General features: G+C 41.0%; 1 protein-coding gene and 1 long non-coding RNA gene across 5 annotated transcripts in view; one reads left to right on the forward strand and one right to left on the reverse strand.

Annotated features, from left to right (window-relative positions):
• LOC306960201 overlaps positions 1 to 2,514 on the reverse strand; it is a 508,646-nt gene extending 506,132 nt beyond the window's left edge. Inside the window, exon 1 of the long non-coding RNA XR_013792661.1 lies at positions 2,406 to 2,514. This is a non-coding gene — a long non-coding RNA (uncharacterized lncRNA). The remainder of the gene's footprint in view (positions 1 to 2,405) is intronic.
• grm8a (glutamate receptor, metabotropic 8a) overlaps positions 1 to 25,774 on the forward strand; it is a 431,389-nt gene that overhangs the window by 374,672 nt on the left and 30,943 nt on the right. The gene's annotated exons all lie outside the window — the stretch shown is intronic.

Below are 25,774 nucleotides of genomic sequence, written 5' to 3' on the forward strand. Positions count from 1 at the left end.
AGCTTTCTGCAAATCAGATATGGCAACGTTTGGAGGACTACCCGATGATTTTGAAGAGGTTTTAATATAGGCTACTAGTTACCATAGACATGCACTAGCCTAGCACTAGCCTAGCACTACCCTAGCACCACTAAACTCTTGAAATATAAGGACTGTATGAATTTAAAAAAAAAGAAAGACATCTCCAGAAATCAACAACACTCTGGATAACTAGGAAATGAGGCCCTGTGTCAAAAATAGTTAAATATCCCTTTAATGACGAAGTTGAGAACAGAGCTGTGGAACTAGACCCTAAAGTGTCCAAACGCTTTTAACTGTACGATGACTCATCCCAAGCTTTATGTTGCCTTATTTAGAGCTGGTAACACCACTACTGTATAGTTTTTTGAAATAGCTGCGTATATTGGTGGTTACTGTTTATCTGAAACAGGTTGTGTTAATGTACATAATACACAGCGTATCACTTGTTTTCATACTGTACCTCGGTCAGGAGTAGTCTACAACCCAGCTTTGTCTCTTGAGCCGAGCATGTATCATCTTCTGGATTACTATCATTACGTCGGGAATACAGCCAAGCCCATGTTTTTCTCTCTATCAGACCCCAAGGATTTCAAGGCAATTTTCCTTAGCGCATTACTGGAACTATGATTGTATGAATATGTTTCTCCACACCTCTGCAGTGTAATGGAGCACTACACCATATGACTACAGCAATATTTCGCATTTGGATGGTTCTGCTGGAATACGTATGTGCGAAATAACTTTAACTGTACCACAATTCAGCACCGGAGAAGCTTTGATTTCATCGTTTATCGCCACAGTTGAATCTCATGGGCACATTTTGCCGCGGTATTACGCTTTTGAAAAATGTTTTATGAAAAGGCGGAGTAAGAGCCTCCTTCACGGTAAATTCAAAATCGTGAGACTTAAACAGCCTCTCTTGGCACCGCTGATGTACAGATATGCTTGACAAATCTATAGTAAAAGCGTCTGAAATGTTTGCTGGATCCCTGAGAGGAAGATTCACTGTCGGTCTGATTGACTGCGCTGGTGTTTTGGTCCAAGGCTTTTAGGCAGTTGTAGCATGGATCGTTTTACTTCTACCTTTGCTCAATAATTGATGGGGAGTGAGTGAGATGCAGCTGTGGGATGGTACTACTGTGGAGGGATATGTGTGTGTGTGTTCCTCCCTCTACAGCAGGAGGCTTGCCTTTAATGCATTATGTGGTTTGATTTCAGATGTGCTTGTTGGCCGAATGTTAGATGTTGCTTTACAAATAAGATGCTTCGGGAAAACAGCCTGGCTCAATGCATAACTTGTTTTCCCCACTCCTTTGGATATGTCGACATCACACAAAGTATTTACGGTATGTTTTCTGGTCCCGCGCATATAGAGGAACATATCCTCTGCATTTCACTCAGCTTTCAATCAAAGCCAGGGGGCAAAAGGAGTAATGTGTAAATACAGTTCTGCGCCCTGGGGACTGTTATGACAACCGTATTTTATGGACTGTAAGTCACACTTTTTTTCATACGTTTGGCTGGGGTTGCGACTTGTTCACCTTATTCCGCCCCGCCCACTTTTGCCACTTTTTGTACAGACACTTCCGATCGAGCGCAAAGCCCGTTTATTTAAACTGAGAACGAGGGAAAATATTCTCCGCTCAAATCTGATGTTTAGTAGATTGATTTGTGTAAAATGGCCAATGTTCATTTGCACCAACAAGTCAACACTGCACCATTTCTCAGCGCAGTCAAAAAACGGCTTTGTTTTCGTGTAGTAACTGATTTTATGTGGACTTCTCCAGTCCCATGTTAACAGATAGGAGAAAAGGGGCAGGCACGCAAACTCCCGGAATAAGGTGAATACTCAGGTGCGACTTACATATCAAAATATATACTTTCACATGTTTGTTATATTTCACATTGACAGCCGCTAGGGGGCGCTCTCGGCTTGTGTACCAGTATATGCAACTCCTGTACCACTGAAGATTTAAAAAACGGTAATTGAGCAGCAGAAAGAAAGTTTGGAGTGAGTGAGAACTTGTGAGGGACTGGCGAAAAGCGGAGGTTACTTTTATTAAGAAAACCAAAAAAGCTAATCGCGGGCTAAAAGCTCGATGGCCACAGCTAGAGGAACAAGTTCACAATTGAGAGCTTGAACAACGTGCTGCCGGGAGAGGCTTGTCAACGGTGCATTTACGCCTCCATGTCCAGGTAATTGCCAAGGCTGGTGCGACTTATACTCCAGAGCGACTTATATATGTTTAATTCTTCTTCATGATGCATTTTTTGTCTGGTGCAACTTATGCTCCGCGGCGACTTATAGTCCGGAAAATACGGCAACAACTAATTGTAAATTGTCAGTCAGACAAGGGGCTAGATGCTAGTTGGCCATTTTATACTCACTACGGCCACCTCAGGTCATGCATGTAACTGCACCTTCTATGTCAAGCTCGCGCATGACGGCACTTCAGGCCCGAAGCAACAACTTTTTGAGTGACAGTGCAGGATTTTAGAGACAGTTGTGGTGAATAGGTCTGAGCTCATTCTATATAAACTCCCTATAGTCCCTTTAAATACTTTTTACCCCCCTTGAACCGCCACCTTAATGTGATGGAGGGGTTTGAGCACCCAAATGATCCTGGGTGACACATCTTTCTGTCCTCAGAAACATCAAAGTCCTTGTTTGGAGAATTTTAGGTTCCTGACAATCTAAAAATATGACTCATGGTGCCATCAGTGTGCTGTGGTTTGAGTTTCGGGGGCCTCTGGTTTACATGAAAAGTCTATGATCGACATGCAGATGAAATGGAACATACGGTCAGAGTGTCCAAAGAGGCAGATGCTGGAGTTGGGAAAGGTGAACTTTTTGTGAGATTGTGGTAGATCCACCTTTCAAGGGCTTTCCCCAAAAGTGATGTGGATACAAAGTTGGAGTAGAAAGCTTTTGCAAAATGAACAGTCATGGAGGATTAGCTTCTTCATGTGTGTTGTGAATTACTTTTACAAAGACGCACGTCTTATTTTCATAACACCTGTGATTGACAGCAGTGACAAGAGAGCTTCTTTGGTATTATCAATATCAAACACACGATATGGTGAAATGAAATAGAATGGAACTGTTTGATAGCAACATCAACAAATGCAAAACATGTCTAGTATGTTCACTTTGTATAAGTCATTACTGTGTGTAAGTGAGTAGGACGGAGAAAATGGGTCTGTATAGATGGAGGTCATTGATTTGGCTCCCGGGTTTGAAATGTTTCCTTTTATATTAGTAATAAATTGTGTGCACATACAACAAAAACAATTATTTGTGTAAAACGTAAACAAGATATACAAGATGGCAATGTGTGGCAGATGAGGAGATGTCCTTTCACCTTATATCACTTTGGAAATGACAATCTCTAATCTGATGTAGAGCACTCTGAGCCACCCTAGACTCTGTTAAATCATTCAAGTCCTCATCGGGATTCAAGACACTCCACTGATTGTAGATATCAGGGGTGCTGCTAAGCTCCTGTATCTACAGAAACAGTACATGTGCAAACATTAAGATAAGCGCATGATGTTTTGGCACGCTCACAACGAAGAGAGCAACGTGTTATCAGTCACGGCGTGAAAAGTAAATAAAGCGATAAAAGTGGAGCTGTGATCATGAATGCATACAAACTTCAAGACTGTGGTAATCTCGAATTTAGTTGCAAAACAAACTGCATCAAAGCCATGACATTCACCACATAATGATACATACAAGGACTTTGAGCAACATGGCATTTCTTTAACGTGACGCAAAGGAAAGTGTGAAACGTAGTCCACTTCATTAGTAGTCAGTCAGTATCCGGTGTGACGGCCATTTGCCTCACACAGTGACGCACGTCTCCTTCGCATAGACTTGATCAGGTTGTTGATTGTGGCCTCTTCAATGACTGTGCAAAGTTGCTGGATTTTGGCAGGAACCGGTACACATTGATGCACCGTATACCCCGATCCAGAGCATCCCAAACATGCTCAATGGGTACATGTCTGGTCAGAATGCTGGCCATGCATGTACTGGGATGTTTTCATCTTCTATGAATTATGTTCAGATCCTTGCAACATTGGGCTAATGCATTAGTGCATTATCATATGCTGCAACATGAGGTGATGGTCATGGATGAATGGCATGGTGCTACTGTGCAATGATATGCCATCAATAAAATGCATGCATCAACAGACCAACTCTGTGCTGCACTGTGAGGCCCCCAATAAAGCAAAACTGAATATTTAATTATAATTTTATTTTTTTATTTTTTATTTTTATTGTAGACAGCTTAAGGCACACCTGTGATATGCATGCGGCCTAATCAGCATCTTGAGAGGCCACGCCTGTGAGGTGGGATGGATTCTCTTTTGCCTGGCCTGCCAAACTACATGCTTTTTCATAGATATTTTAAAGACATATCGTCTGGGAGCAAGCATGATCTCAACGATTTCCCGGTGGGCGTGATTGACAGACGGCATCAACCAATCAGAGCAACGCTAGATACGTCGCAGCAACAAGTGGCAGGAAGCCTTTCCAGAAACGTCCTTATTTACCAGGAATGCTGTTTCTTGCTCTGGTTTTAGGGATTACATTTTTTTTCAACAAAAGAGCAGAAGAAAACATCGTATCACTCGCCGCACACACCATCTCTATTGTTTTGGTAGAGTGTGGTGACGGCTTCCGCCTCTTGGGGGAATGAAGTCCCGCCTCTCGGTGCCTGATTGGACCGATGTGGGTAAAATCGTGAAATGATGATGACAGTCAGGAGCTGTCCAGACGGTTCTTCTTTTGAACAGAAAGGAGGAGTGTCTGGCAGGCCAGGCAAGATTCTCTTCACAAAGGAGAAGTGCTCACACAGATTTAAACAGATTTGTGAACAATATTTGAGAGTAATGGGTCTTTTATGGGGCGATGGTGGCGCAGTTGGTAGAGCGGGTCGTCTCGTGATTGGAAGGTCGGGGGTTCGCAAATGCACACTGTTGTTGTGTCCTTAGGCAAGATACTTCACCCTACTTACTGCCAGTGTCTGCATTAGAGCTAAGATCGGGTCCAAAAAATCAAGCTTGGGCCTAAAATCTTAACTCTAGTCTCTAGTGTGAATGGGTTCCTTACTGTACAGCGCCTGATAAAGGTAGAAAAGCACTATATAAGTTGAGTCAATTTACCATTTACCAATGTAATTATAGAAAAAGGTTTATGACTTTGAATCAACTTGATAAGAAGAGGCTCTGCACACATAAGAAGGCGACAAATGCGTAAGTGAGGAGGATTAACTTGAAAAAAATCTCCCACACACTGTCTCTCTCTTTTTATAGCTTTTATTGCTGCAACGTTTCGATCGCTTTGTCCTTCATCAGGCTTTGAGTTCACCCCAAAAAAGAGCAAAAACAAAAATGTTGCTTTTTAATTTTTGTTGCGTATATAGAGAAATTTGTTTCCATCTTAATATTTTTGACAAACAATGTTAACTGCACCTGCTTTTTGCACCACATTGGCACACACACACACACACAAAAATCAGGTCTGTCCAAAAATATAATACTAGTAGCAATATTTATCAAGGACTGAAGGATACCATGTCCATGTCTGAACATTAAGTCATTCATACATTTCTTCACTTCACTTACCGGTGCAGTCCTGTGTCACATGGCAAAGAGCGAGCATCAAAGAAGTCCGGCCTAATCGTGCTTTGGGGAAATCACTGCTGCGTGTTGGACCTTATTTCCTCTACACTTGGCTGACTTTCTTCCCCTTTAAAAAAAAGCCCAGTCTCGGTTCTGGTTCATGGTGAGCAGCTTTTGGCTTTCTCATTTTTACCTTATTTTCCAGCAGACAGGCGCTCTAATCCATTGATGAGAAATTCACACAGACTTTTGGCAGTTCCTCTAACCTTTAAGCTGCAGTGTGTGAGTGACACTGAAAGGCTATGCTGCCAGCTTCTTATATATACTTTTGGGAAGACCTCAGTGATTTTGCAATTTATTGTGGCTCCTTCCATCTCCTACTATAGCAAATCCAATAAGTTGGCGATATTTTTCAACCCCTGTCAATCCAATTATCAAGAACATTTTCAGAACACATGGAGCTAGCATTTAAATCTGACTGAATCATCATTACCAATTGCATGTCTTGTGGAATTAGAAATAATGTACTGAAAAATCCACACAACCTTTTCATCTGCACAATTCCGCTTTAAACTTTCTTCTTCTGAGATTTCTGATTCTTTTTTTTTTCCCCTTCCACCTGTAAGCGTTTCTCCGTGCATGTGCGTCTAATGGACACGGCTTGGCAAAGACACGGGCCGGTCCTCTTCCACGCCGTGTTTGTTTAATTTAATTGGGATATCCACATGCATCTCACAGTGCAGTTTGTTGCATTTAATTGGAAATATCCACCGGTGCTCTTTTTCCGAGTGCGCACGCCGTTTCTAATTGGAGTGGTATCCTCAGGAGTATGTGGCAGCTGGTGGGCTAACTCAAAGTGTGGAAGTAAAGGCAGAGGAGGGGGGAGAGAGAGAGGAATAAACAGGTAATGATGTGCCTCGCTGATGGCTTTTTAATGAGGAGAGCTCTCCCAAGGGCATAGGTTTGCTTTAGGGGGGGGTGGGAGAGGGGGGGTTGGTGGAAATGTTATGGTGCCATCAAATGTTTTTCTTCTTAAGGTTCTGGAAAGTTAAGCCACTTCACTTGCTCTCTCCAGACACGGGTTTTGGTGGAATATATGGAGGAAATGGTCTGCAATTGTGTTGGAGATTTCAGGTCGCAGGGCAAAGGCTTTGGAGGTGAATTGAGAAAAGTATTTGTTGGAAACGATAGACCCTTTAATTGTTTGTAAATATTCCGGGCTTAGCTGGAGGCGGGAAGCTCGATTCCTATCTATTTACATAGATACAGACGGCATCCCATCATAGAAGGGGGCGTGGCTTCACTGAGGGGGAAAATAGAATCTAAAGCGAAACACAATTTTTCACTCTTTTTAGACATTTTCTGGTGGAATATCAACGTATTTATCACAAATAACTAAAGTCAAGTGTAAATCGGGCCCATATGGATATTTTCTCACAGCAGATTGTTCAGTAGAAGTGAAAAAACGGCAGTTGTAGCTAGCGCTAGCTAACCGTTAGCATTAGCCCGATGCTAACATGTAGCATCATGTTAGCAATTTTAATTATTTATGTATTTATGGGCTGTTGAACCACTTCGCTCCTCTCCAAGTCTTTGTATCTTTATTTAGTATAAACTATATTCATAATTCAGCATTTGTTAAAGTAGTTTTTGAATAATTAGAGAAAGTTTAGATTTTTTCAAAATTGTTTTCCCCCTTAACTGTTTTCAAACATGACCATATATGGGCGATTCCAGAGATGCCGTCTGTATCTATAGATACAGGCGGCATCTCTGGAATCGCCCATATATCGCCCATATATGGTCATGTTTGACAACAGTTAAGGGGGAAAACAATTTAGAAAAAATCTCTTTCTCTAATTATTCAAAAACTACTTTAACAAATGCCGAATTATGAATATAGTTTTCCACTTAATAAAGATACAAAGACATGGAGTGGAGCAAAGTGGTTCAACAGCCCATAAATACATGAATAACGGAGAATGCTAGCACAGTGCTACATGTTAGCAGCGTGCTAATGCTAACGGTTAGCTAGTGCTTGCTATGACTGCCGTTTTTTCGCTGCTACTGAAAAACCTGCTGTGAGAAAATATCCTTATGGGCCTGATTTAGACTTGACTTTATTTGTATGTGATAAATAAGATTATATTCCACCAGAAAATGGCTAAATCTATTGTAGCTGTTGTCATAGTAACAATAAACAAATGTCTAACTGTTGTTTTTGCATCTTAAGCCACAACAGGACCACATTTTTTAGTTGTAGTTTCACACTTATAATCACTAGTTTTAGTTTAATCTTATTTCTCTTGATCACTTCCTGCCTCCAGCTGATGTCACTGATGATGTAGGCAGGTCTACAGTTCGGGAAATTCCACAGTTACCATGGAGATCCGCCATCTTTGCAGCTTTTAGCATACATTTCCATTGACTATTATTAGCTAAAAACAGTATATAAAGTGGAGAAAATAGCCGTGGAACAACTCCGTTAGCTGCTGGTAAATACATCTAACTCACTGTGGTGTCCAAGTGTTTTAATGTGAACAATAACTCCAGTATTTTAACTTTTAAAATCTACATTAGTTTAAAATTGCTGCTAATCCCATAACGCTTAGCGATATGACGTCACATTCCCAAACTCTATAGCATTCATGGAAACTAACTGTTAAGTCCATAGACTGGAAAAAATAATACAGTAGATAACGTCTGCTCACTCCTCCCCATTTGCCCTAATGACCACATTCGAAAGGAAAGGCATAAAGGCGGGATCTTCATTGGACCTCGTGGGGCGCGTAGTTCAGCCTGCGCCATTAGCTCTAATGGTAACGGCCTGTCAATCAAAGTCCGGCCCTCGTTAGTATACATTAGGGATGTAACAATGCACCGTGTCACAGCAAATCTGACGATATGCACTGTACGAAAGTGACGGTGCAAGTTTTAGTCTATATTTCTTAATGTTTAAGCTAGATGGTTCCGGTCAGGTATGTGTATGCGCGCACCTAAACAGAGAGTGCATAATAATAATAATAATAATAATGCATCAGTTTTATATAGCGCATATTCTGGACACTCAAAGACGCTTAACATTGCATTATTCATTCACTCCATACCCGGTGGTGGTAAGCTACTATTGTAGCCACGGCTGCCCTGGGGTAGACTGACGGAAGCGAGGCAACCAGTCTGCGCCATCGGCCCCTCCGACCACCACCAACCACTCACTCACACACTACATTCGCTAGGCTTCCTGGTGTTACTAAACGGTCTCCCATCCAAGTACTGACCAGGCCCTTCCCTGCTTAGCTTCCAAGGTCTGACGGGATTGGGCATCGCAAAGGCGGTATGACCATGTGTTTCTCCACACCTGTATTGTTACATCCTCCAAAAACACGACCAGGCTGCTGCGAGTGAAGATCCAGTGCACCAGACAAATGTGTAACATCCAATCTTGGTCATAATCCGCCTCAAAAGCTTTGTTTCTAAAAAAAAAAGTCCAAGCGTAATGTTGTCCTGGAACAGCCCAAACATGAGCCTCACATCAAATGCGTTGCTTTGAGTGTTATAGCGACTGTGTATGGAAAGGCAGACTGAAAAATCACTTAATGAGCGCATGGCCTGCAATGCGCTGCTATTTTTTTTTTAGCAGTTAGTTATTTTTAGCAGTTAGTATTTTTTTTTTTTTTTTTTTTTGCTTTAGCACACCACAGTTTTGTTTTCTATTTTGCTTTGTATTGTGAGCTTTTATTAGAAAGCAACTTTGAAGCTTTATTTCAAAACCAACCATTTTTAAAAATATTGTACTTGAACCGAAATGAAGCGTGAGCTAGCTGAACCGTCACACCCCTAGTATACGAGATTTCTAAAATGTTCCTTATGAAAACCCGCCTGGTCCCTTTAATTGTAACTAGCATTATCACAGGAGGAATATCTAGCTTTAGAAGGTTTTTAAAAAATGAGGCACCAGGCTTTAAATCGTGTGTAAAGTGCAATGCTTTCTAATGGAAAACTAGCTTATTTTGCCGTCCCATATGGAGGTACTACAGCAATGGCAGGCAGTGTCGGCCCCTAGCATCGCGGTCATAAAGCAGTGTCTCATAGTTTCTCAAGTTGTAACTCAAGCTCACGCAGGAGAAAGATTTGCAGACTCCTGATGTAGAGAAATACAGCAAAAGAAAAATAAAACCCTACAAGCCAAAAAGTGCCATTAAGATTCTTCTGCACACTGATTAAAATGACATGTCCAAAAAGCAGTGTTCTTTCCAAGACTCTTAACCACTAATAAGATGATTGTGCAAGCTATTCTAATCACAGAGGCTTGTGCAGAAAGGAAGAATTGGGGAAGTGTACCGCTAATGGAGACAACAGCAGTCATTGTTGCTTGTTTGGGAAGAGCCAACCTTTGCTTTTAAAATGCTGCTGCTCAACTGCAATAGAGCACATTATGAAAAACCAAATCAACATTTTCGTCAATGCTTTTTGTCTCGCCAAAACCAACCACTGTTTGTTGAAAATACAGTTCCACCCTTTGAGCAGCTGGGAGGGCGGTGTATCCCACACTGGGTCAGCCTCCATAAGCACAACGCCAGTCTGTGTCTATAGGAGAATACAAAGATTGGTGAGATGCATAGTGTCAAATCTGATAGAATGCACACTTCATATTTTCCGTGGAGGTATAGCCTGAATAATAATGTCGTAGGTGGTGGAAAAACAAAATAATTCTTGCCTTTGACATGCCGGACTGAGTTAGAAATGGACTCTGTGCTAGCTGCATAGGGGAGCAGTTGTCAAACTTTTGATGCATTATAAGTCTGTGGTTATCTATTGCTGAACTGCAACTTTATATATAATGCACTCGCAAAACAACCAAGTTGACCAAAGTGCAACGGGATATAAACCACAAACTTAAAATGTATAAAACAGTTAAAAGTACATTAAAAACAATTATACCATGGTCTGGGTTGACCTAGTCCGCATTTCGCCAGAACTGCAAAAAAGTGTGAAAAACTGTGTTTCCCAGAAGATTCTATTTTCCCCCTCAGCAATGATGAGATGCCATCTGTATCTGTTTCCATAGTAACGATAAACAATTGCTGGCACTAGCTTCAGATAAAACTGATTAAAAAGTGAAATAACTCCTGCCCAGGATGTTAAAAAAAACTAAGCAAACAGGCCCCAATTAACAGATTCAGTTTGTGGGACCATGTTATAAGCGGGATAATGCTAATTGCATTAGCCCTAGCCTGGCCTTAGCCATCCGTAAACTCCGGTCAATTATAATTTCCCTACATGTACATCTGGGTCTGATCTCAGTTACATCGGTTGAAATTCAACCTACCATTCAGCGAGCGGGGGAGGCGGGTGTTGTAGGTGACGTCAAGCATTTGCGCCGCATTTGCTGGTTGTGGCGGCGGATACGAAAGTAATGGAAGCTCTTCAATCTGTTCTAGCACAGCTCCCATATATCCAGAAATTAAAATTGAAGCCTTGGAATGCACAAGGAATGCTCCCAAGAGTTATGAAGAGCTGCTTCACTCACTTGGGCGCATTACATACGTCACGACCAAACGCTAGCGAAAATCAGATCCAATCGTTTGAAAGGAGTTCACCCCTCCCACCTGATAACAGAGCTCAATTGTGGAGGTCTAGCCCTCACATACGCAACTTTAAAAATGTCAATCTCTTCGGGTATACCGAACACCAAATTAAAAAGACAAGATTATATATTAGAGATTTAAAAACAGTAACAGAAAGAGCCTGTCTTATAAATAACGGCATCTCATTCCCCTGCTGCCACTGCAAAAGCCCGGTCCCCTCTGAGCTTCCGAGAGACGGGTTTGAGGGGCTCAGAGAGGTACAAAGGGGCAGCACCAAAACAAGCACATTTAAAAACAAATAAAAGCAATTTAAAATGGACCAGGCAGCCAGTGAAGAGAAGATAAAATTGGGGTGATGTGCTCGAATTTCCGCGTGCCAGTTAAAAGACGTGCCGCCGCATTTTGCACTAGCTGCAGTCTTATACAAGCAGGAATTCTAATCAATATAATCCTGACATGTTTTGGAGTTCAAGTTGATGTCAACACTGTCTTTCCATGTCCCTGAGAAGAAGGTAGCAACGTCCAAAGATGGAGAGTCGTCAATAAAAAAAGAGAGAGAGAGGATGAATCGTGCCACTAAATTGCTCAGTAGCTATGTAAATACAGTGAGAGGAAAATGCCTAAATTGGTCATGAAATGTGGTCTGATCATCATCAAAATCACAAGAACACGCCCAAAGACCAGACAGGTGCACTTAACTCATCTAAGCTCAGGTAAGAACATATCTCAGTATGTAAAAACGGTGGCCTGTTCCTTTACACTAATACCACCCACACATTTACATGTTTTCATATTAATGGCCATGACATGTAAACATTCACAGGACAGGGAGGAAAAAGTAAGTGAACCCAGGAATCTCAATGAACTGCAGCAGTTTTGTAAAAAGGAATGGTCCAAGATGATCGTTGTGATCATTGTGTCTAATCTGCAACAGCAGTTATTGCTGCAAAAGAAGAGTCAGCCAGCTATTTAATACAAGGGTTCACTTACTTAGTCCACGCTTTTGTGAATGTCTCAGGTTTTTCTTCTTGATAAACCCGTGAATTCATTTTTCTATTGATGAATATCACGTTGTCCAGGCCCTGAGGCAACAAAACAGCCCCGCACCATGATTCTCCTGCTCCAGACTTCACAGTGAGGACAGGGTTTTGATGTTGGTGCTGTTCCTCCTAAATTATTCAATTTTGGTTTCCAAAAGAGCACTTGGATGCACCACTGCACTACTGACAAAATATTCTGTGGACTGATTAACCCAAAGTTTAATAGTTTGGGTGTGAGATTCCTGTGTTCACTTACTTTTTCCTCCCTGTCCTGTGAATGTTTACATGTTATGGCAATTAAAAATATGATAACATGTAATTATGTGAGTGGTATTAGTTCAAGCAGACACTGTTTATTCATTCTTATGATTTTGATGAAGATCAGACCATAGATATATATAAAGGCTAGATGTCTCACATGCGTTGCTGGCCAATGGAGGGCGACGTCCGCACGCGGCGGCCATCTTGCCACAGGGAGCTCGCTCACTCATAATGTTTTACAGTGCATGTACATTTAAATAACCATAACTTGCTCAATTTTCTACCGATTTCAAACGGTTTGTTTTAAACCTCAGAGATGTAGGTATGACACTGCATACATATGAATAAAAAAATAAAATCTTTATTTCAACATGTTCCAGCATCATCAGAATTATAGCCACATTAAAAATGTTTGAAGAAACCAAACCGTTTGTAAATCCGTGAAGATTTGAGCGAGATATGAGGATTTGTGTTCGTGCTAATCACTCACCTACTTGAGCTCGCCAGAAAGCTTCCCTGTGGCAAGATGGCCGCCCATTATGCCGGAAGTGACTCTACCTTAAGACATCTAGCCTTTATATATATATATATATAGATCAGACCACATTACATGACCAATTTAGGCAGAAATGTGAGAAATTCTGAAGCATTAACATACATGTCCCTCCCACTGTATACTATATATGAAAATACTGTCTTTAACTTTTACAATTACCTGAGGATTTGTCGTTACACATACAGTATGTCATCACACTTTCGATCTCTACTAACACTAAGGTAAGATCGCTAACTTTTCGGTTTATTACTTACTATTTATTTACTTTTGGTCTTGATGAATAAAAGCTTGAATATCATTCAATGCATGTTCTTTGCTTTCAATTCTTGATTAAACGTAATGTATTTTTCAAAAGGTTGACGCTCAAACATTTTATAATAATCCTACCACAAAATACAAATGTGACTGCATATGCCCCTGAAACCTTTGCTCACTTTCTTCTTTGTGGTTTGATGTTGTGTCTTTGCTCTCCTCCTCGTCCCGTCTTCTCTGAATCCACAGCTCGGGCTGGTGCACAGCGGGATGGTGCGAGGGGGAGCAGAGCAGCACACAAAAAAGAGCTTCAAATTGAAAGACAGAAAGTTGAGAGAGCGAGACAAGCACGGTGACAGAAAAGCACAGATCTGTGGGAAGTGCCAGGACAGAGGAGAGGGGGGTGATTCAGAAACATTACCATCTGGGGAAGCATTGTTTTGAAATAGGTGGTGGTAGCTGGGTGGGGACGGCAAATGGCGAGAGCCTGCTCAAAAAGCTACAGATGATGTGTTTCTGTGGCCCTAAAGGACAAAAGACAGTCAACATGTTTTTCCTGTCATTTCTTCCATCTCGACTTTTTTCTTTTCTCCCAATGTGTCAATGCAGTGTGCTAATAACTGTGGTTATGTGCATCTGCAGCACTTTCCATTGACTCTATCATTCAAATGTTTTCTTGGAGTTGAGAATCTTTTAGAACATTGCCAGAGTCCCAACTTTATATTCCTATATTTAAACTATGTTGGTGTGTGTTTAAGTAAAAATATGAAAATATATGACACCCATATACAAACTCGGAAAATTTGACTATCGTGAAAAAGTTCATTTATTTCTGTAATACAACTTAAAAAGTGAAACTAATATATGATATAGACTCATGAAATGCAAAGTGACATATGTCAAGCCTTTGTTTGTTTTTTTATTTGATGATTATGGCTTATAGTCCAGTTTCAAAATATTCTAATTTTGATGTTTTATTTGGGTTTTTTACAAGCTGTGAGCCATAATTATCAAAATTATAACAAATAAAGGCTTGATCCATCTCACTTTGCATGATGAGTTTGGCTTACAGCATAAAATCCCCAAATTCCAAATCTCAATTACAATAATGTGAAAAGGGACTGTATTGTAGTCTCAAAGTGTCACCCTTTCATCAGCTGCACCTACAAAGGGTTCCTGACACTTTAAATGGTCTCTCAGTGGTTCAGTAGAATTCACCATCATGGGGTAGACTGCTGACCTGACAGTTGTGCAGAAAACCATCATTGACAAAAGCCTCAAAAGGAAATAGCAAAAAAAAAGTTGGATGTTCTGTGCTGTATCAAAGCCGAAAGTTAAATGCAAGGCAAACGTGTGGAAGAAAAAGATGCACAAGCCGCAGGGATGAGCGCAGTCTGGAGAGGACTGTCAGGAAAAGGCCATTCAAAAGTGTGGGGGACCTTCACAAGGAGTGGACTGAGGCTGGAGTCAGTGCATCAAGAGCCGCCACACACAGACGGATCCTGGACATGAGCTTCAAATGTCAGATTCCTCTTGTTGAAGCACTTTCCAGAACACCTCAGCAGTGCCACAGGCTGAGAGCATCCACGCCACCGCATTAAAGCAGTAATTCAAGTAAAAGGGGCCCCAAACCAAGTACTAAGTGCATATACATAATTATAGTTTTCAGATGGCCGACATTTCTCTGTTTAAAGGGGCTAGATGCAAGTTAGCCATTTTATACTCACTACTGCCACCTCAGGTCATACGTGTAACTGCACCTTCTATATTAAGCTCGTGCATGACGGCACTTCGGACCCGAAATAACACCGTTTTGAGTGACAGTGCAGGATTTTAGAGGCAGTTGTGGCGAATAATTCTGGGCTCATTCTACACATTAGGACATGGCTGGAACATGTAGGGGGAGGAAAATACATAACTTTCACATTTTTAAACTCCGTATTGTCCCTTCAAGGCAGTAATTCAAGTAAAAGGGGTCCAAACCAAGTACTAAGTACATATACATGATTATAGTTTTCAGAGAGCCGACATTTTTCTGTTTAAAATCACAGTTTTATTGATTTCATGTAATGTTCTAATCTTCAGATATTTTGAATTTGGGATTTTTATAAGCCAAAATCATCAAAATTAAAACAAACAAAAGCTTGCCATATGCCTTTCATGAATCTGAATTACAGAAATATGAACTTTTCCACGATATTCTAATTTTCTGAGTTTCACCTGTATGTGAACGCTTTGGAATTTTTCCCCATTTCTGCCTATATTAGTCAAAAAATGTGGTCTTCATTCTTCTCATTCTTATGATTTTGATCTTCTTCAAAATCATAAGCATGAGTAAACAGTGTCTGCTTAAACTAATACCAACCAAACATTTACATTTTCTAATATTTGTATTCGCCATAACATGTAAACTTATGACATGATTTTGACAGGATATTACTAACCAAACCGCCAATCACACCATCTCACATGCACACATTTACAATTTACATGTAGTTGTCGGTTTTCAACTGCAATCAATGCTGTAACCACTGGAGAAAATCAACCAGTGGACAGAGTGATGTAGTCTAGCATCAGTAGTAAGCAGAAACGCCCCATAGATTTGATTTGGGAGGAACCTATGCATTTAAATTGCCCCCAATCCAATTCTCACATACCCTGCAGCACATTTCCACTCCCCTCTAGCCCCAGAGAGACCTAACCTATGAATCGCCCCCTATTAGAGATGTGAATTGAAAATGACCTCACACTTGGTCACAATGCTCATTTTTTTGTCCCATTTTCGGTGATTGCATTTGTTCCTCAAGAGTATATAAAGTGTATGCACAATCTGTCTATCTCTCGGCCTCTACCACATACACAGTATCTTTGGACAGATTTATTGCCCTCTTGGTGTTCCCCCGGTGGGAACTAGGGACTGCCCAGATCCTTAACGGGAGGGCGTGTCAGCAATCAATTCACAGTAATCTATCCAGGCCGGCCCATCTGGGACAAATTGGGGTATGGAGGATATCAAATCTTATGCAGGGAGTAAAAGGTGAATTCTGTGGAAGAAAGGAGGTGAAAAGGAGGGTTAACAATGCAATCAATGAATGTATGACTTAAAATGCCTCGAATTTGGAATAGATAAATATACAGTTGTGCTCAAACGTTTACCCTGGCAGAATTTTGTTTTTGTTTTTCTATCTTTCAGTGAATATGAATGATAGCACACTCACTGTTTTCACTCAGTTAAATAGTTCAATATGACCCTGGTCAAAATATTACATACCCTGGTGATCTTGGCCTGATAACATGCACACAATTGGACACAAAGGCTTTAAATGGCTACTAAAGGTAAGCATGTATTTGTAAGACCAGTGAGTTTCTGGGCTCCTGACAGACCCTTGCATCTTCCATCCAGTGCTGCACTGATTTTTCTAGTTTCGGAGTCATGAGGAAAGCAAAGTAATTGTCAAAGGAAAGGCAAGAACAGGTAGGCGAACCGTATGGGAAAGTGTTATTAAGAAGAGGAAGTAGATCTTTATTTATATAGCGCCTTTCACAGACATGGTCACAAAGCTCTTTACATGAGACAAGTGTACATTCATTCCATGCTCAGTGGTGGTGAGCTACGTTTGTAGCTTCAGTTTCCCCTGGGGGAGACTGACAGAAGCGCTTACGTGACTGCACATGTCTGTGCCAATGGCCCCTCTGACCACCACCATACATTCACTCACACACATCATTCATCCTGGCCTATTGTACATGTATTTAGTGGTAGAGGAAACCCGGAGGAAACCTACGCAGACACTGGGAGTACATGCAAACTCCACACAGAAAGGCCCCGTCCTGGTGGGAATCGAACCCGGGACCTTCTAGCTGTGAAGCGAGGGTGCTAAAGATATCCAAGATATAGATATAGATCTATAGATACAGACAGCATCTCTGGAATCGCCCATATATGGTCATGTTTGAAAACAGTTAAGAGGAAAACAATTAGGAGAAAAATCTAAACATTCATTAATTATTCAAAAACTACTTTAACTAACACTGAATTATGAATATAGTTTTCTACCAAGTAAAGATACAAAGACATGGAGAGGAGCAAAGTGGTTCAACAGCCCATAAATACATAAATAAGCTACGACTGGCGTTTTTTCACTTCTACTGAACAATCTGCTGTGAGAAAATATCCATATGGGCCCGATTTACATTTGACTTTATTTGTATATGATAAATAAGTTCATATTCCACCAGAAAATGGCTAAAAAGAGTGAAAAATTGTGTTTCCCAAAAGATTCTATTTTCCCCCTCGGCGAAGCCACGCCCCCTTCTATAACGCAATGCCGTCTGTATCTATGGCTGTAGTGAGATGTTATGGTGCGTTCCAGGCAACTGGTAGCTGGTAAATTGACCACTTCCCATTTGGAAAAATGCCTTTGAACGCCGCTCGAACTGGTAATTACAACTTGTAAACTCGGAAACCTGAAGACTGCTACGAGTTTGTATATGAGATGAAGACAGTACTGGCGGCCCCGAGTGGAGCAGTGCTGCTAGCGTTAAAACTGTAACAAAATCACTACATCAGTGATGTGAACGTTACTTTTGGTCACAGCTTTCAACACAACGTTGTGTCGCATGTTTGTAATTTGATCTGGTTTGAAGAAACGTTCAAATAACGTTAGCATCGTATGAGCTAACTGTTGTAGCATTAGCAGTTTTGTTTACATACGGCTTTGATCACCTGGAACGCACTGAAGTCGTAACTTTCAAGTGGGAAAAATACCAGTTTCCAGTTGCCTGGAACGCACCATTACTATCCATGTTTTTTGTGGCAGTTGACATCCCAAAGCGTTGCTATGGCAATAGGACCAATGCCAGCTCTCATTTTGGTGGAAAACCAAGTCAGCATGGAACCAACCCGGCACCAGAACCAGCTCCGAACCAGCACCTTGGTGGAAAAGCCCTATAGGTGAAGTTCCAATGTTGCAAAGGTCACTCACCTAAATGCATTTACACTCCTCATCAGCATATGTTTATGTATGTATTAGTTTATTTGACAGGGCAGTACACATTAATGAACATTTACGTAAATCTGTCAGTATACGCTGGGCAAGGTGTATAATGCCAACAACAATTATAAAACATATAAAACATTTGCAAAGTTGATGCTACGTCTTTACAAAACATAACATTTGTTCATAAATTCATACACTGATAACATCTGAATGTTGCAGTACAACACAAAAAGAGGACATTATGTGGATAAATACGTACAGTTATTATTTACAAAGCATATGTGTTATATGTTTAGGAGAGAGATCTTTGATTTATTTTTGAGGAAGCGAGTTTACTGGTGGGACTTGGAAACAGACAGCACACGTCAGATCCAGGCATCAAACTGTGACATGTTGAAAGATGAGGGAACGCCCAAGGGGAAACACACACACACACACACACACACACACACACACACACACACACACACACACACACAAACGCACACAAACGCATATACACACACTGTTCCCAGAGATACACAGTATGAGTAAAATTCACTGTATATTCACCACCATACATAAAAGTGCATATGACGCATTATCTTATGAGCAATGGAGTGCTCTGGGAATAAAGAATAAAACATGTGACGGCATTAACCAATTTCAAGAAACACATGTTTATTCTCCCACCCACAGTGCACTCGTCATTCATCTGTAAAGTATTGAAAACTTAACAAGTGGATAAAAAAAACAACTTGCAAAAACAGTGAGTCAACCACTTGTTCCGTCAGCATACCCAATGCATATGTGGGTAAAGTCGTAGCAGAAGCAAAGGCAGATGTAGTGCTTTGAAATACACAATTATTACAGGTTGCTGATACATGCAGTAGGAATGCAATACACTTATGACTATGTTCATTGAATCACACATTTCGGCCGGTCACTTGTGAACACATTTGGATTTAGACGGCACCTTTTCCTGTCACGATGCTGATATCCCCGTAGCACATCTAACAGAATTAGAAATAAATACATAAAAGTCCAGAGTTCTCCACCGCCTCCAAGTGTCAAGACAGATTCAGGTGTGGAATGTAAATATTATCATGAAATCTGACCTCTTTGTTGACAGCGACTTTTATAAGTAATATTGTTGTAATATAGTGGCGCGCGTTGAGACTCCATCCATCCCAACACTGTCTACTTCAGTCCACTGAGAAATGCACATGAACATATTTGTTTTCTATTTACTCAGCATCCCTATAAAACTCAATCTCCAATTCTAACTTGAAGGATACTCTTGGCGGCTTTTGGAAGGCCCACAGTTTCCCTTGCAGCAAAACAAAGCACAGCTGCCAGAAGCAATTCTTCACACCAGAATAAACTCAACCATTCTCACTCTTTTCAGACTTATACAGTGGGTATAAGAAGATATCGGACAGGGTTTTTCACAACTTGTCTGCATTAGAGGTGGGAGATATATCGTTCAGACAATAATATCCAAATTGTTGTCTTAACGATATGAAAAATTGGGATATCGAATATTTCATAATTGTACAATCCTGACTGTGTGGTTTTTTTTGGTACCAAATCATTATCGTTCCTCAATTGCACAAGAGTAAGCTGCAGTGCTTAATTTGATCCCCCAATTTTCAGTTTTTCAGGGTCAAGGATCCAGGAAATATTTAGGAAGATCCGGCAAATATTTGATTTGATATAATGGTGTTTAATGAGAGTGATCCGGCAACTGTTTTGAATCCATCACATCAGACCAAAAGTGTTCCTGAAACTACTCATTTACAAATGAAGCACTGGCAAGCTGCTTCTTACCGATGTGTTATGACGTTTCTTAGGTTGAAGCAACAATCCAAAAATGTAAAGAGTAAAGCTGATGTATGATTAATAAAATAGCAGAGCGATCTTCGTGATTGCACCATTAGAAAATCGGGTTGTGTAATGATGAGTCCAAAAGATGGAATGCATTTTCCCAAGAAATCCACCGGAATAGCCTCAGAACAATCTAAAACATTTTTATTTAATACGAGGAACTGCCCAGTGCCCATAATGCGTTGATAAATATTTAGTACAGTAACTTGGTTCATGTTTAAATCAATAATGTCTCATGTACTAGTAATCTAGTACATACGATTACTAGATGTAATCGTAACTAAGATTACATCTAGTAATACCTCCCATACATTAAGTGTTTGCACAAATTGGAAATAAATTAGGTCCAAATGTAGAGTAAATGTGTAATAAAAAAGTGTAATAAAAAATATTGGCCTAAGCTACATTGCCCATATACAGTCGCCTCTATCTAACGTTTTTTTTTTCCTTTTATAGTACTGATAAGAGTACCCTTAAAGTACCGGATCGATAAGGAGTATCGATAAAAGTCCTGGTTGAGGCTCAGGATTTGTTTTACTTTAAGCCCTGCTTTAGATGTGCTGGAGTTCCCAAACATTTCAGGCTGACCTTACTTAATGAATGATCATTTCAATCAGTAACCCCCACTTTGGGAACTCCTGTTACAGAACAGCGTTACTTTAAAGGCTGACTATGAAAAGAAAGGTTCATGTGGACTATTTCTTCATCTTACCTCTGTAGCACTCGTCTAAATCTCAGCCTAAGGCCGTTAAAGTAGCGTGAGTGAACCCTGCAGATGTGTATGCTTCGATCCACTGGATGTCTGGCTAATCCAAATGTAGCTGAGAGTCTGCACTGTTTTGCTATAATTTGGCCACTGGACCTCTCTGTCTGACTGATGGTGCTGGCTGTAGTCCTTGCTGAGTATTTTAATTGGCTGGAGCTGTGCACAGTGGGGCCACCGTAATGTCAGGAGCAAAGAAGAAGCGCTAACTGTTCACGCCAGGCCTTTACACTGCAAAAACATGCCTTGCATTTGACTTGGGGCTATGCTGATCGAAGATCTGCAAGTCAATAAGAGCTCCACTAACAAGCTGCGGTATTTGGCCAACACGGATGTAAAGTTGAGCCCCTGACACAGACCAGAGTCCATCCGGCTTCAGATGGAGAGAAATGCGTCTAATTGCAGTTTTGTAGAACATAATGAAGCACTTGTGGACCACAGGACTGCACCAGGGGCCAATTAAGTTGCACTGACATGAAGCTAAACTTTTCTGTTGGCTGCAAAAAAAAAGTGCTGGACCTTATATTGCATGCCTACCCTGTGACATTGTATGTACAGTATATTTATTAATGTTGTGGAGGAGATTAAAACGTCTGTGGCGTTTAAAGCTTAGCATGATGCTGTTGGCTTTGTGGTAGTGGTTCATACATGAGATGGAGACACACTAAACTGGCTTCATCGTTTATTAAGTTGATAGTGAATGACTGAATAGTATCGGAGCATTGAGGGCCGCCACAGTATCACTGCTTTTATCTGTGTTGATTCATATCATTTCAGTATCAAAATACAATGAATGAGTGTGTGAGTGAGTGCAATAGCAGGACAACGGTTGGATTAGCCCAGGGGTCACCAACGTGGTGCCCACAGGCACCCAGGTGCCCTTTGGGGCTTGCCCAGTAGCCCTTGAGACTATTTCTAAGGTGTAAAGCACTTCATTTTCTTGAACTTGATTCTTAAAAATACAGTTATTTCGATCTTGTGTCTCACTACGAGTTTAAAATGAGGCTATATTGATTTAATATGAGGTCAATATCCTATAAGTAAACAGTGTACGTTTAAGTTTTTTAACTGGTAGCTCTCAAACTACTTAAGGCTCTTGAAGTAGCCCTCGTCTGAAAAAAGGTTGGTGACCCCTGGATTAGCCCATGACCACAAGCCAGAGTGACCAGCGGCGGTGCCTGATATTTGTCCCAAGAGGGGTTTAGGGGGTGTGAAGGTCTTCAATGGGGTGCTCACAAAACATGACATTTTTGGGCCATTAAACAACACACATAATACACATGTAATATACTGTGTACAAAATTGCATCTCAGTCACAGGACAGAACTGTGTGGTGGAGGAGGATGTGCTCTGGACCTGCTGTTCTCTCCAGCTCGCACAGAGGAGCCTCTGTGGAAACCCTGGGAGAACGTGTGCACCCTCGACAGGGACGTGCACAGATAGAGCCCAGGTGGTGCTCAAGCACCTGCCCCTCTGCCCTGTGCCCTTTAAGTGCCCTTCTCAAGACCTGTTTTTTTTCTCCCCAATATTGAGTATTATTTATTTTATTGTTCTTAGATATTTGCCCTATTAAGCCAACATGTGCTGAAAATACCGTTTTAATGTTCAACAAGTTCAAATTGCGCTTCATTCCTGCTTCTCGAGCCGCGGCGGCGCTGACGCTCCTGATCAATAAGGGCAGCTGTGCCGTCCCCGCGTTTCCCCTTGTTTGAGAAGATGGTACAGCCCATCTCTGTGAGACGCGGGAGTAAAGTAAACTGAGTAAATTCAATAACTTTATGAACGAGCCAGCGCGACATGACTGGATTATTAAGGGGAAAGGAAAAGAGAGGGACGTTGGGGCGAGACTGTCAGCGCCGCGCATGTCTCGACCGCCCGGATAAAGCCCGCGGTAAGAAGTCAGTCACTTTAGCGGTTGTTTTGTCGCGCTATAAAATGTTCTGAAAATGAGCTGTATTATTCAGACTAAGTTAGGGCTGAGCGTAGACCAGTGCCAGAGCAGTGTGAGGTGAGCTGAGGAGACAGAGGAGAGAGGAGGAGAGAGAAGGTGAGGAGGTGCCTGCGTTCTGGACACTGTGCATCTGTGTGAGGAGCACAGGAACAGCCCAGGATTATTGTTATTTAAGATATTTTTGACGTGGACAAAAATATCCATGTCCTGATATTGACAAACCAGATGTTTTAAGTGTAGGCTATAGTACCTTTGCATCATTTATTTGTATTTGTGCTAGACTTAAAGCCACACTGTGTAGAATTTTACCCAATAAATAAAATTGAAATACAAGCATTTATTTTATGACCATTATTTTCATCATTGAAAAATACCTCAGAATTGTACAAACAAACATCTATGAGGCTAACCCCCCCTAACTTTACTGGAGTGGGTACGTCTCCAGCTCGTCTCCATGGAGATGTGACTAAAGGCAGTAGAATTTGAGATTTAAACAGGTTATAAATCCATTCTTTTACTACACACTAACAGCATTTTCTGTGTTCGAGCTGGTCATTAGGAGCATGTTTTGTTTTGCCACAACAATATAGTCCAAAATGTTACGCGGTGTGCCTTTAAGTGCAGAGCCTTGTGATAGTCCTACATTGTCCTTTAAAGTCTATGTAGTTTACTATTAGGTCCACATAGTGGGACATTTTATGTTGCTGTGTTAATCAATGGTGTGTTAGTGTCACTAATTACAGAAAAAACACTTTTTTGTCTTTTTTTGGGGGGGTGGGGGGGTTGTGCCCTTTTGTCTTGGTTGAGCACCTGCCCCTCAAAATGTCTGTGCACACCACTGACCCTCGAGACCCTGCACACTCTCGTGTCCTATAGCCGCTTATATTACTACACTGCAAATAAGAGGTAGCTAAAAACAAGATAAAATACCAGCATTTCAAGATAAAAATACTTAAAACTAGTGAAATTATCTGTCCATGCAGCAAGATAATTTTACATAGTAAGAAATCTTAAAATAAGATATTAAAATCTTGAAACAAGCAGTACAAAATAAGCACTCCCAAGACTTATTTTAAGCTCAGAAAACTTATTTTTAGATTCAACTATAAGGAAAATATACTTATTATGAGCATATCAACTTTTGTTTATAGTTAACCTTACTTAAAGTGGAAATTATCCTGAAACAAGTCAATATATCTTAAAATGAACCAAAATTTATCCTAAAACTAGCTCTAAAAACCTGAAACCAGTGCGTGTTTAAAGGATGTACATCTTACTGAAATCAAAGTGTCATGTGGCAGTAATTTTAGAACAATTCAAACAAATTGATTCTTTATGGATCAAAATAAAAATACAATTCGCCAGTAAGGATTATTACCTTAAGCAGAAAAGTCCTCTTTGGTACGTTGTTTGCCACAGCAACAATGCAGGTTGTACCATCGAACAGCAGCACCGGGGAGGACAGAGGCTTCTCCAGGTACAGCAGGGTCCTCGTGTGACTGGAATAAAGCACAAAGGACATTAGTAGATACTTTACATTTAGGAGAGTAGATCCCAGTAATAAACACCCCACCCCTAGTGGTCCCCCATCGCCCCCTAGAACCCGCGAACCCCTTTTTCCCCGACCCTGACACAGCGCACGTTGCACAGGGAGTTGGGTCGTTTTGGCGAACTCTTATCATTTGATCAAACTTTAAGAGTAACCAGCGCAGTGTGACCAGGGCGAAGTCGAAGTCTTGAGGGACAGTGTTATGGATGCACATGGATGCTAGCGGCTGGCACTTCTCAGAACCGAATCAGAACCGTGCTAATCTTTCTTCATCCTGTTTGTCAATATGTAGTTATTGTAAAACGCGCAGGATTTCTCACATAGCTGGGAGGATTTCTCACATCAGGTACGCCAGTAGCGTATGCCGGATTGTGGCCAAACCCAGGACCAGGGTTGCCAGGTTTGGGCAGCCAAACCCGCCCAAAAATATCTGAAAACCGCGGAAAACCCGCGGACATACGGCGCGGCTGGAATTTTCAATATTGTTTACTAGTTAACAGAGCCCATGTGCTCCTGCAATGATGAGAAACCGCCCCTACTCCCCTCCCTTATTGAAAAAGCAGCTCACAGAGCCTTGGATTTGCCTTCGAAATAGTGATTTTGATCAATTCAACATTGATTACAGCAAGGCAAAAAAACGCGGAAAGTTTTTTTCACCCGCGGAATGGCTTTAAAAACCGCCCAATTACGTGGTTTAACCGCGGACCTGGCAACCCTGCCCAGGACTTTCTCGCTGTGAAGCACCGTCAAAAATCCCCTTTTTGTAACTTATTAAGCAACTAAATAAAACTATACATTTAAGCATTTGAGCTTTTTTTTCTTCCATAAAATGCTTTGTTTTTATTCATGAAAAAGGTGTTTGCTGATTGGGATCTTCCATGGAAAAATGCAAACTCTTTAAGTAATCGGGTAAGAATTTTACAACTCAAAATCTTGCATCATGTGCATATCTCCCCTCCCCAACGTCATACATTTAAGTCAGACTTTTCTCTGCTATGCCTAAAATGTAAAACCGAAGTGGGTAGTCTTACTCATTACTACTGTCACTGGGAAGTATGGGAGGCAACTTCACAAGATGCTTACATTCTGCACAAGGAAATGTATTCTTCTTCTTCAAAGGACACTGGCATCGTACAGTACTTGAATATGTGTCTTTATATTATTTAACCAGCAAAAGTGTTTCACGAAATAGAATAAAATAGAAGAGAAATTCATATTTAGCTGACTGACACAAAAAAACACACACAAGACTAGGGACAATACAAACATGCCCAGTGGAAAAAAAAAATCCATGAG

Source organism: Gobius niger (genome assembly GCF_951799975.1).
Source record: "Gobius niger genome assembly, chromosome: 2".
Taxonomy (NCBI): Eukaryota; Metazoa; Chordata; class Actinopteri; order Gobiiformes; family Gobiidae; genus Gobius; species Gobius niger.